The 11,832-nt window shown below is 47.5% G+C and overlaps 1 protein-coding gene across 1 annotated transcript in view; it reads right to left on the bottom strand.

Annotated features, from left to right (window-relative positions):
* The window catches only part of LOC127584624 (PH and SEC7 domain-containing protein 1-like), a 106,327-nt gene that overhangs the window by 93,700 nt on the left and 795 nt on the right, over positions 1 to 11,832 (bottom strand). The window lies entirely within an intron of this gene.

Below are 11,832 nucleotides of genomic sequence, written 5' to 3' on the forward strand. Positions count from 1 at the left end.
GGTGGGGGGTATGTGTGGAGAACAAGGGCTGAGGTGGTCTCCAGCCGCCCTCTGACCCACCCCTGCCCCGCTCCCAGGTCAGTTGGCCCTGGAGTGAACCGACATTGGGAGGTGTGGACCGAGTCCTGAACGTCTCCTTCCTTCAGCTGCGGCTGGTTCCCGGCGACAGCGGCTCGGCTGGAGGCATTCTCCGCACGATCTCATCCAGCGAGCTCATGCCTTGCCAACGCTGTGACCTTGACATCCCGGGACTGCCGAAGCGAAATGTGTTCGTCACTCACATCTGAGCGGGCATCTTCTCTTCAGGCACACGGTCCCTCGCAGTTCACAGAGCGGACAGATGGACATGTTCTGCCTCTGTTCCATGTCTCCCTGCACTCGTGTCTGATCTCTCTCTCTCGCTCACATCAGCCTCTCTTTCACACTGCTTGGGAGGCTCTCGTTTTACCTGCTTCACCCAATCTCCTTCATCTGCATCTCCAAACCACGCCGTATTTTCAGGCATCATCTTGCTAGCTTCACGTGTGGGAGAGTGCCCGTTCCCTTTTCCCCAGCCACTCCTCCCTCAACACGCCCTCAACTGCTGCACTTCATCCTTCTATTGTCCGTGTCACAACTGCCTCCTCCCCTACTTCCCTGTGCCTGGTCGCATCCTTCTTCCAAACTTTCCTCGGAGGTGGAGTTTGGAAAGGAGGTGGGTGGGAGTGGGAGGTTTGTCTCTATTTATATCTGTCCACTTATAGACTAATCAGTACAAGCCTCAGTTCTGTCAATGATTTGCTTTCAGTTCCTTCTTCCCTGTCCTGTGACTCACCTTCAGAGCTCCGTCTCTCCCCCTCTCCTCTCACTCTCCCCCTTCCTCACTCTCTCTCCCTCCATCCCTTTCTCTCCCCTTCCCTCTCTCCCTCCCTCCCTCTCCCCTTCCCTCCCTCTCTCACACTCCTCCCTTCCCTACCCTCACAGTCCTTCCCTCCCTCCGTCCCTGCCTCTATCCCCCCTCCCTCCCTCTCCCTCTCCTTCTCTCCCTCCCTCCCTCTATCCCCCCTTCCTCTCTCCCCTTCCGTCCCTCTCCCTCCCTCTCCCTCTCCTTCTCTCCCTCCCTCCCTCTATCCCCCCTTCCTCTCTCCCCTTCTCTCCCTCTCCCTCTCCTTCTCTCCCTCCCTCACTCTATCCCCCTTCCTCTCTCCCCTTCTCTCCCTCTCCTCTCCCTCCCTCCCTTCCTCAGACTTCCCTCCCTCTCCCCCTCCATTCCTCTTTCTCCTTCCCTCCCTTTCTCCTTCCCCTTTTGTCACCCTCTCTTTCTCTTTCCCCTGTTCTTTCCCTCTCTCATTCTTTCTCCCCCTCCAGCCCCCCTTTCTCTCCCAACGTGAGCCACACCATTCAGCTTGCTGGGAATCCACGGATTGTCTGCAGGGATAGAGGTGGGCAGGGATTTGGAATCCATGCTTTGGTCTCTTGTACATGTCAAAGATGTTCCAGAGGGATGATGCACTCTTCAAATTATGGGACTAATAGCCGAACTCTGGATTATTGATCCAGAGCCACAGATACAAGACGGACTGTTCTGAGTTCTGTCACGAGAAGAGGTTGCTGGGAAGATCGGGGAGATTCATGGATGTACTGAAAGCTTCCTTGAAGAAATGCAACAGCCCACTGACCCTGCTCTGGCTCGTGACCACTCCAAGTGGAGAAAGAAAGTTCAGAATGCTATTGAGAACCTCAAGTCTATGTCTAGAATCTAGAGTCTAGATTCACGTTCTCTGAATGCGCAGGGAATGGAGGGAGAGGAATCATGTGCAAGCAAAAGGGATTAGTTTAATTTGGCATCATGTTCAGTGTAGACATGGTGGGCCAAAGGGCCTGTTCCTGTGCTGTACCATTCTATATAGAGTCTATGCATCAGGAGCACACAGGGGGTGCGCATAAGCATCAGAAGGAGTGCACGACCTCAGAACTTCCCCACCCGCCAGCCTCCTCCGTGGAAAAGTCTGCTGTACCCACTGTAGCCTGATCAGCCTCCTCAGAACCCCCTAAACCAGAGTGGAAGCAGGTCATCCTCGATCCTGGGGGACTGACCGTGAAGAAGAATGGGACAACACAGGAGGAGGCTCCTAACAACATAACAAATGCAGGAGGAGGCCATCCAGCCCCTTGAGCCTGTTCTGCCATTCAACAAGGTCATGGCTGATCTCATTTTCCCACATATCCCTTCATTCCACCAATATCCTGAAATCCACCAATCTCTGTTTCGAATGCAATCAGTGACTGACCCTCAACAGACCCCCAGCGTAAAGAATTCCATAGATTCACCACCCTCTAAGTGAAGAGATTCCCTCTCATGTCAGTCCTAAGTAGCCTACTCCTCATTTTGAGTCTGATCCCTCAGCCAGATGAAACATCCTCCCCGCATCAACATTGTCAAACCCTTTGACAACGTTGTACATTTCCATGAAGTCACCTTCATTCTTCCAAACTCTGGAGGAACAGCGGGCTCAATTTCTCCCCAAAAGATAGAACTAGCATCCAAGGAACCAGTCTGGTGAACCTTCACCTCGCTCCTCTGGCATGGAGACACAACCTCTATTCAGTACTCCAGAGCTGGTCAAACCAAGGCTCAATATAATTGTATTCTTCCCTTTGTGCCCACGCAGGGTCTTTGAAAGGTCATCCAAAAATCTCCCTTCCCTGCCTATTCCTCAAACTCTGCTAACTTTTACCCCTTCAAGTATTTATCCGAATTCCTTTTGAAATTTTCTACTGAACTTATTTCTTCCACTCCTTCCACTTTTGAGATCCCAACAACTCACTGTGGTACAATCAGTTGACTTCTTAACATGACCTCTGTTTGCTTTGCTGATCACCTTATATTTGTGCAGTTGATTATCAGCCCATCTGCCTGTGGAAAGTCTCTCGCTTATTCTAACTCATGAGCTTAAACACTGCTCATGCTCTGAGAATCTCAGAACAGTTACAACACTGAAAGAGACCATTTGCACATCATGGCCAAAAGAAAAGTAACCCAACCTAATCCCATCTTCCATTCCTGGTTCCAGAGCTTTGCAAGTCATGGTCTTCAAGTACACATCCAAGTCCCATTTAAGTGAGATGAGGTTCACTGCTCCTACCTCACTTTCAGACAGTGAACTCCAGACAACTACCAGCCCTGGGTGGGATAGAGACACAAGAGACTGCAGATGCTGGAAATCTGGAGTAACACACAAAGGAGCTGGAGGAACTCAGCGGGTCAGGCAGCATCTGTGGAGGGAAATGGATGGTTGATGTTATGGATCAAGACCATTCATTGGAACAGTCCAGATGAAGGATCTCGACCTGAAATGTCAACTGTCCATTTCCCTCCATAGATGCTGCCTGACCTGCTGAGTTCCTTCAGCGCTTTGTGTGTTAAACCTTTTTTCCCTCTTTTCCCTTCTAATCCTTCCACCAGTCACATTAAAGCTGCACCTCCTGGCTTTTGACCTCCCTGTTAAGGGAAATAAATCCTATTGATCTATCCAGGATCCTCATAGGATTACAATTGAGTGTCCTCTCGGATCCAAAGAAACCAACTCCGCTTATCCAATCTCTCCTCATGATTAAGGTTTTTCAGTCCTGGTGAATCCCTGCATGTCCTCCAGTGCTGGCACTTCTCTTAATTTTCTCTGTAATTGGATCATCCTTTCCTCTCACCCTGTGGTCCCTCCTTTGCGGCCTTGTGAACCAGATCTGTAACCTTCCAGTCTTGCTCCGTGCATTCAGAAGTGGCGGATGGTAGCATGGAAAGACACAAGACCGAGTTTACAGCACATGACACCTTGGCATTGATGCTCTACTAATTTACAGCAATAAACACTCAAAAAGAGACATTGTGTGGCCTTCTTAACACAACTTTCTAGGCTGCTGTGGAGCACAAAAATCAGTACAATACTTCAAGCGTGTCCTGAACACTGTCCTAATTTTCATCCCATTTGTTCCAACCAGTTTACTGATGTCAATCCACTTAAGCCACACTCCCTTGACACTTCCTTCTGCATTGCGGTCTGCAGCTTGTAGGAAACAGAGGACAACATCGTGCAAACCGGATCATTTCGTGCAGAGTTCAAACCAAGGACTGAGATGGCTCCAAGTAACATGTCATCGTTAGCTACATACCTGCAGAGAGCTGCTTTAGCTCTGTACATCCTACTCAAAGGCCAGCCTGAAGATTTCCTGCCACGGGACCACACGCCACCTAACCTCATTTTAAATGAGTCCACACGTTCACTTGTTGTTGGTTATTTTTAAAGGACATCACCAGGAAGTGAAGGCAGGCAGCCTGCCCTTCTTTGGCTCTGTGCCAAAGCTGTCTTCACGTTACACTGGAGACTTTCTTTACACAGATACAGTGCACTCAATGGAGTACTGTCCCTTTCTGTAGGCCTGTTTTGGTTGTAAGTACGGAGTTATAAAACAATTGGTTAACCCTTTGGCGCTAAATTGTACTTGGCTGTTTTCAAAATAATAACACAGTCATAGAGCAAAAAAGACTTGTATTGACACAACACTCTATAATGACTCTCAGAAGCATTCCAAAGTGCTTAACACACAATGACTGCTTTAGGAGGCAGACTCAGATGCTACCTTGTGCACAGCCCATTTCTGCTCAGTTGGTTTCATCCAATCCTGGTGGCGATGGTGGAGAGTGGAATGTCTGCCAGCACATCAGGAGAACTTCCAGGCCATGGAATTTCCAAGGTTAAATAAGCACCTGAACCAACGGCGCCTCAGAGTGATGTCTCATGTCAAGGCACCCATGACAATTCAGGACTCTCTCAGCACCCGCCTTCTGCAGGCTTTGAACACACCACAGCATTCCGTTGTAGTCTATGCAACCTACTCTCAAGGCTAATGTTTTGCAGTTCTGGTAAACCTCTGCCGACCTACCAGAGTCGACGTGAGGAAATATTTCTGTTTCACGCACACGTTGTTGTGCTCTGGAATGCAGCATCGGAAGCAGATTCAACAGGAATTTCCAGGAGGGAATTGGATAAATACTTGGGGAAAGTGATAGGACGTGGGACGGGAGAGAGGCTCATTGGATAACCAGTGGAGAGCCAACACAGGTACAATGGGATGAACAACTGCTTCAGTACTGCATCATTTACAAACGCTTTGGGATTCTGACCAAGAGCAGGAATAACCTATTTGTATTTGTCCAACAAGAAAACATTCACGTCAGTGAAATATCAGTAAGGTTTCCCAGATGCCTAATATAGAAGGATACTCATACACTGTGAAATCCCTTACACAGCTGGCAGGGTCCTGATGCACTGTGAAACCCCATGTACTCCCGGCAGAGCCCTGATACACTGTGAAACTCCACGTACTCCAAGTAGGGTCCAGACACATGATGAAACCCCATGTAATCCTGGTAGGGTGCTGGTACATGGTGGAACCCCATGTACTTCTGCATGGCCCTGATGCACCATGAGATACAAGAGACATCCAGCAGCAACAGCTCACCAGGTGCTTCCTGAGACTGCAGGCACAACATGCCATAAGAGATCAGAGCAGGAGTATACCATCAGATCCTTTGAGCCTGCTTCACCATTCATTAAGATCGTGGCTTGATCCTCATTTTCCCATATCCCTCGATTCCCTTAATTTCAATAGATGAAGTCTGAATGAACACAATGAATGAGTCTGCAGGGCCCCAAGGGGTTGAGAATTCCCTCCATGCAAAATTATTTCTCCTCATCTCAGTTCTAAGTAGCCTGCCCATTATTCTGAACCTGTGTTCACTATACTAGACACTTCAGCCAGGAGGACACTTCAACCATTCCCTCCATCCAGCCTGTCAATTCCATTCAGAATGTTTTGATGGGATCTCCTCTCCTTTTCCTAAACTCCAGAGAATACAGTCCCAGTCTACTCAAACCTCTCCTCTTACTGCAAACCCACCAACCCCAGAAACAGTCCAGTGAATCTTTGCTGCACTCTCCCCATGGTAAGTACATTGGTGAAGAGACCAAAACTGTACACAATACTCTCGATGTGATCTCAGCAAGGCTTTATACAATTGCAACAAACAATCTACATAGAACATAGAACACTACAGCACAGTACAGGCCCTTCAGCCTACAATGTTGTGCCGACATATTATCCTGCTCTAAGATCTATCTAACCCTTCCCTCCCACATAGCCCTCCATTTCTCTATCATCCATATGTCTATCTAAGAGTCTCTTAAATGTCCCTAATGTACCTGCCCCCACAACCTCTGCAGGCAGTGCGTTCCACGCACCAACCACTCTCTGTGTAAAAAACTTACCCTGACATCCCCCTTATACCTTCCTCCAATCCCCTTAAAATTGTGTCCCCTCATGTTAGCCATTGTCGCCCTGGGAAAAAGTCTCTGACTGTCCACTCGTTCTATGCCTGTTATCATCTTGTACACCTCTATCCAGTCACCTCTCATCCTCCTTCTCTCCAAACAGAAAAGCCTTAACTCACTCAACCTACCCTCATAAGACATGCTCTCCAATTCAGGCAACATCCTGGTAAATCTCCTCTGCACCCTCTCTAAAGCTTCCACATCCTTCCTATAATGAGGCGAACAGAACTGAACACAATACTCCAAGTGTGGTCTAATCTGCTGGAAGAACTCAGTGGGTCAAACAGCATCTGTGGGAGGAAAGGAATTGTCAATGTTTCCAGTTGAAACCCTGCATCAGGACTTTTATACAATTGCATTATGACTTTCTTATTCCTGTACAGATCCTCCCCGGGTTACGAACACCCGACTTACGGACAGCCCGTACATAAGAATGAGTGTTTGGGAGACCGGCGGGATGGATGGGGATGGATTTGCTGGTTGCTGCGGGGCTGCAGGCATCTTCTGCAGGATAGGAATGGTGCATTTCCGTTTACCTTCCCTCCCTGCCGTCCCACCCCACCGAGCTGCAACAATCGGGGGCTGGGTGGAGCTGAGCAGACTCGCTCGCTCGCTCACCGAGCCAGTGAGGTCGGCTGGCGGTCGCTCTTCCCGTGTCTGCTCGCTCTCCCGTCACTGCTGTTTCTGTGGTCCTCTCCCACACACTGGTTTTGTTCATTTCCGACTTACAAACAGCTCGGGTTTTGAACATTTCTCAGGAACGGAACCCTGTCGTAACCTGGAAACTGCCTGCATTCAAATCCTCTTGTAATGATATACTACTTGTCCACTTAACTGTTTGCTCCGCCTGCATATTGGCCTTCACCAACTTGTACAATTGTGTAGTGTGAGGTGATATGAGGTGACTGAGCCTCTACCTTTGCATTCAGAAGAAGAGTAATCTCATTGAAATGAATAAAATTCTTTCAAGGTTTGACAGGGCAGATGCAAGGATGATGTTTCCCCTGGCTGGGGAAACATCATCTTCACCCAGAGGATAGTGACTCTTCAGAATTCTTCACTTAAGGGGAATGTGGAGGCTCAGTTGCTGAGAAGGGTGAGGACAGAGATTGATATTAAGGGAATCGAGGGATGTGGGGTGAGTGCAGGAAAGTGGTGCTGAGGTAAAAAGTCAGCCATGATCTTACGGAATGGTGGAGATGGCACAAGAGGCTACCCACTGAATCTTTTAAACCACAATCTGTCCCTTGTGTGGTGACCAAGAACTGGCTTCCACATTCCCATTCCTGAGTTAGGAAGACCAGTGTGCCCCAGGAGTGCTGTGTATGAAGCTAAAGGTTTCTCCACAGAGGCAAATGCTCTATTCCCCATGTCATCACCTTCCCACGTTCCTGATTGGTCCAGGAGGAACATTTTTGTGTACAGGAGGAAAACTGTCTTTCCAAAGCCACCATCACTTTCAATCACAGCCTGGCCACATCTTGATATTAAAGAATCAGGAACATTTCACAATGATTTTGAGCATTATTTACTCTACTGATCAGGATAGACTTTGGTTTTATCCACTTGTCGGATCATTTCTTTCAATCTCCTGAAGCTTAGCATTGGAGGCCATTTGGCCCGTCATGTCTGTACCCACTCCTTGATAGACCAGTCCCACATCACTCTGTGTCTCCAACTCTGTTGGTTCCTCTTTCTACATCACCCACTCAAAGTTCCCTTTAAACTGTTGAATGCATCTGCTTTCACGTCCTTTATCGGAAAAGCATTCCTGATCCCCTCAACTCCCAGAGGAAACCTTCCTCTTTATCTCCCTCTGGATATTATACCAATGAAAATAAATCTTTAGCAACACACACGAAATGCTGGAGGAACTCAGCAAGTCAGGCAGCATCTATGAACAGTCAACGTTTCGGGCTGAGACCCTTTTAACCCACTCATTAGAAATACCTCTGTAATATTTCATATCTCCGAAATTTCTTGACACCTTGACTGGATCCATAAAAATGTTGCATGGAATACTGAGTGTGCAAATTAATGCTGCCTTGCTTTGCTAGTGTTTTTTTGCAATTTTACAATTCTCCTTCTGCCCTGCCAATCTTCGCTGAGCTCACTCCGTGCTCCATGAAAGTTGGCAGACAACTAACGGCCAGGCCAATGACCATCCTGGGCCACAGCCTCCAGCTCCTGTGTCTGGCTGAGGTGAGGTTATGATCTGTGACCCCAAAAGTTGAGTAGTTGCACATTACTGTACTCCATGCCTCCTGCACCGGTGGAATGCCGCCATTTTTAACCTTCAACCTCCCAAAGTAAATCATTGACCAAAGTGAATGTGGGTTACACTGATGAGAAAATGACAGGTCTCATCCTGACCAACTTATTGGTGACCAGTTCGTTAAGTCGCTTTGGAGAAACCGAACCATGTCTTACCTCAGCACACTGGGCAAAATCAGGTAGTTGTACACCTGTACACCTGAATTGAGGTCTATCCCAAACCCTCTCTGTCTCTCAATGGGCAGGCACTGTTAGAGTCAGGCTCAACACAAAGAGCACTGGAGGAACTCAGCAGGTCAGGCAGCACCTATGGAGACTACAGATCCTGGAATCTGGAGCAATACAAAAAGCACCGGCTTGTGACTTCAGACTGGGTTCACCACAAGGCCCGGCCCCTGCAACATTGGCCAAGCCTACTGGGTCATTAATAACAATTTAGAAATGTTCTCCCTCGTTTGGTGCCCCTGTCTGACAACCAGAGAAGCCTAGTAGTTCTGCAGATAGATTCATAATCATTAGATCTGGATTACTTCTTTCTTCTTAAGAAGTCCCTCGCTATTGATGATGACTTGCTTGATGCCAGTTCTTTGGGTTCAGCAGTGGCTGATGGGACCAGGGTGGGATCTCATAGAGAGATACAGAATGGAAACAGGCCCTTTGGACTGAGTCTGCACTGACCATCAACTGCCTATTTACCCTAATCCTGCATTCCGTTAAATTCTACCATTCACCTGTACACTCGGGGAAATTTACAGGGACACCCAGAGGAAACCCACACAATAACAGAGAGAATGTGCAAACTCCACACAGACAGCATGTGAGGTCAGGATTGAACCCGAGTCCCTGTGATGTGGGGCAGCGGCTTTTACCAGCTGTGCCAGAGCGCTGCACGGCATCTGATCTGTTGGTTCTACCACCAGTAGGGAGGAGGGGCTCGTCATGGTGGGAGGGTGGGTCCGTCGTTTGGGAAATGGTGTGCCCCTCCCTCCACTTTTGTTGAGTTCTGACAAAAAGCCTCAGAAGGCTCAGTGCCACCTTGACTGCTTCTCCATGGGTCAGGATTCCCACAAGTCAGAGAGGACGATCTCTTTCCATGATGGAGCTCGGAGTAGAAAACATAAGAAACAGGAGCAGTAGTCGACCGTACTGTCCTCTTGAACCAGCTTTCCCACCCTACACAATGGTGGCTGAGGTGATCCTGGACATTCCCTACAGTACAAAAACTAGTCCATCTCAGTCATAGAGCCATACAGCATGAAAACAGGCCCTTCAGCCCATCTTGTCCATGTCAACCAAGATTCCCATCTAAGCTAGTCCCATTTGTTTGTGTTTGGCCCATATCCCTCCAAACCTTTCCTATCCATGTACCTGTCCAAGTGTCTTTTAAATGTCGTTAATGTACCTGCCTCAACCACTTCCTCTGGCAGCTCATTCCATATATGGACCACCCTCTGGGTGAAAAAGTTGCCTCTCAGGTTCCTATTAAATCCTTTCCCTCTCAGCTTAAACCTACACCTTCTAGTTCTTGATTCCCTAACCCTGGGACAAAGACTGCGTGCAACCCCTCATGATTTTATACACCTTTATATGGTCACCCCTCAGTCTCCTACATTCCAATGAATAAAGTCCTAACCTGCTCAATGCCTCTCTATAATTCAGTCCCTCCAGTCCTGGCAATATCCTTGTAAATCTTTTTGGCACTCTTTCCGGCTCAATGGCATCTTTCCTCAGCATTGAATGTGTTTAGTGACTCATCTTTCTTTGTAAGAGAAAATTCCAAAGATTCATGACCAGCTGAAAGAAGTAATTTCACCTCACTCTTTAGTGGGTAACTGAAACTATGCCCCCTGTTCTAGGTTACCCCACAAATGGAAACATCTTCTCAACAGCCACATATAAACCCCCTTCAGCATCTTACATTTGAATAAGATCACCTCTCATTCTTCTAAACTCCAATGACTATGGGCCCAATCTGTTCAATCTTTCTTCAGAAGAAAACCTATTCACCCCAGGAATAGATCTGGTGAACCTCCTTTGAACTGTTTCCAATGCATCCCTCCTTAAAACAGGAAACCAAAGTTTGTGCTTTATTCTAGGTGTGGTCTCACCAATGCCTGGTACAGTTGTATTTAGACTTTGCTACTTTTATACACCATCATTCTTGCAATAAAGGCTAACGTTCCACCTGCCTTTGCAATCACAATCACACAGATCCGTCTGCACCAAAGCAGAAGTAATAAACCTTATTCAGTCCAGTCTGTATGTGACTCCAGTTCCAATCCCATACATTTGACTCCTAACTCACTCACCAACTTGAGATGGATAAAGTTCAGTTTACCAGGTTCCCACAATCCATGAATAAGGCTTCTTCATTTTAAACTTCATTAAAATTCAGTTTCACTATCTGCCTTTGGTGGGATTTGAGCCCACAATTTCCAGGTCACCAGTCCAAGGCTGCAATGGCTCCACGACTACATTTTACATGGTTAATCACAAGAAATGTGCATTCAGCAAAACACAAATGGATATCACTGGACCAGCAGTGAGGTATTAGCTAATCTAGACCAATAAGGATTGAGAAGTGCGCAGGGTCATTTAGGCTATTGCTGTACTGAACTCTCCTATACTCAGAAACCAACTGCAAGCTATGTCACAATCACAAATAAATGTTGTGGAGGCCCAGATGCCTTAATTTGGACCAGGTTGCATTAATATCATCCAACAGTTAGCCATTAATCAATTTTCCATTAGAAAACAGAACAGTAAAGTAGTGCCTTCCACAAGCAACATAATTATATGTTCGTTTCATTATGTGACATATACAGAAGCCAACAATTTTAAAAATCCATAAACATCCTTCAGTGATTATGATACCCTTCAAAAGGTTTTGTTTCAACAATGCAATTGCTGATTTGAGTGAACAGATTTCTACATCACACCATTCTTGGTGATCACCTTCCTGGGTAAGATGAGGTGGTGAGGGAGGCACCGTGGGAGTTGGGCAAGGAGCACACAGTCACCAAGCCGTTCAAGTATCTCCGAGGGGTGACGTTGCTGGTGGGATATCCGAACAAGTTAGCCCCGTGTGCGTGCTGCAGCAGTCCTGGTAGGGTGCTGTGGACTCGTCGGTTGGTCCATGGAGGACAACTTCCAGGATGGGCCAAGACACTTCACAGGAGTGCTTTCAAAC

This window comes from Pristis pectinata, chromosome 30, assembly GCF_009764475.1.
Source record: "Pristis pectinata isolate sPriPec2 chromosome 30, sPriPec2.1.pri, whole genome shotgun sequence".
In the NCBI taxonomy this organism is placed as follows: domain Eukaryota; kingdom Metazoa; phylum Chordata; class Chondrichthyes; order Rhinopristiformes; family Pristidae; genus Pristis; species Pristis pectinata.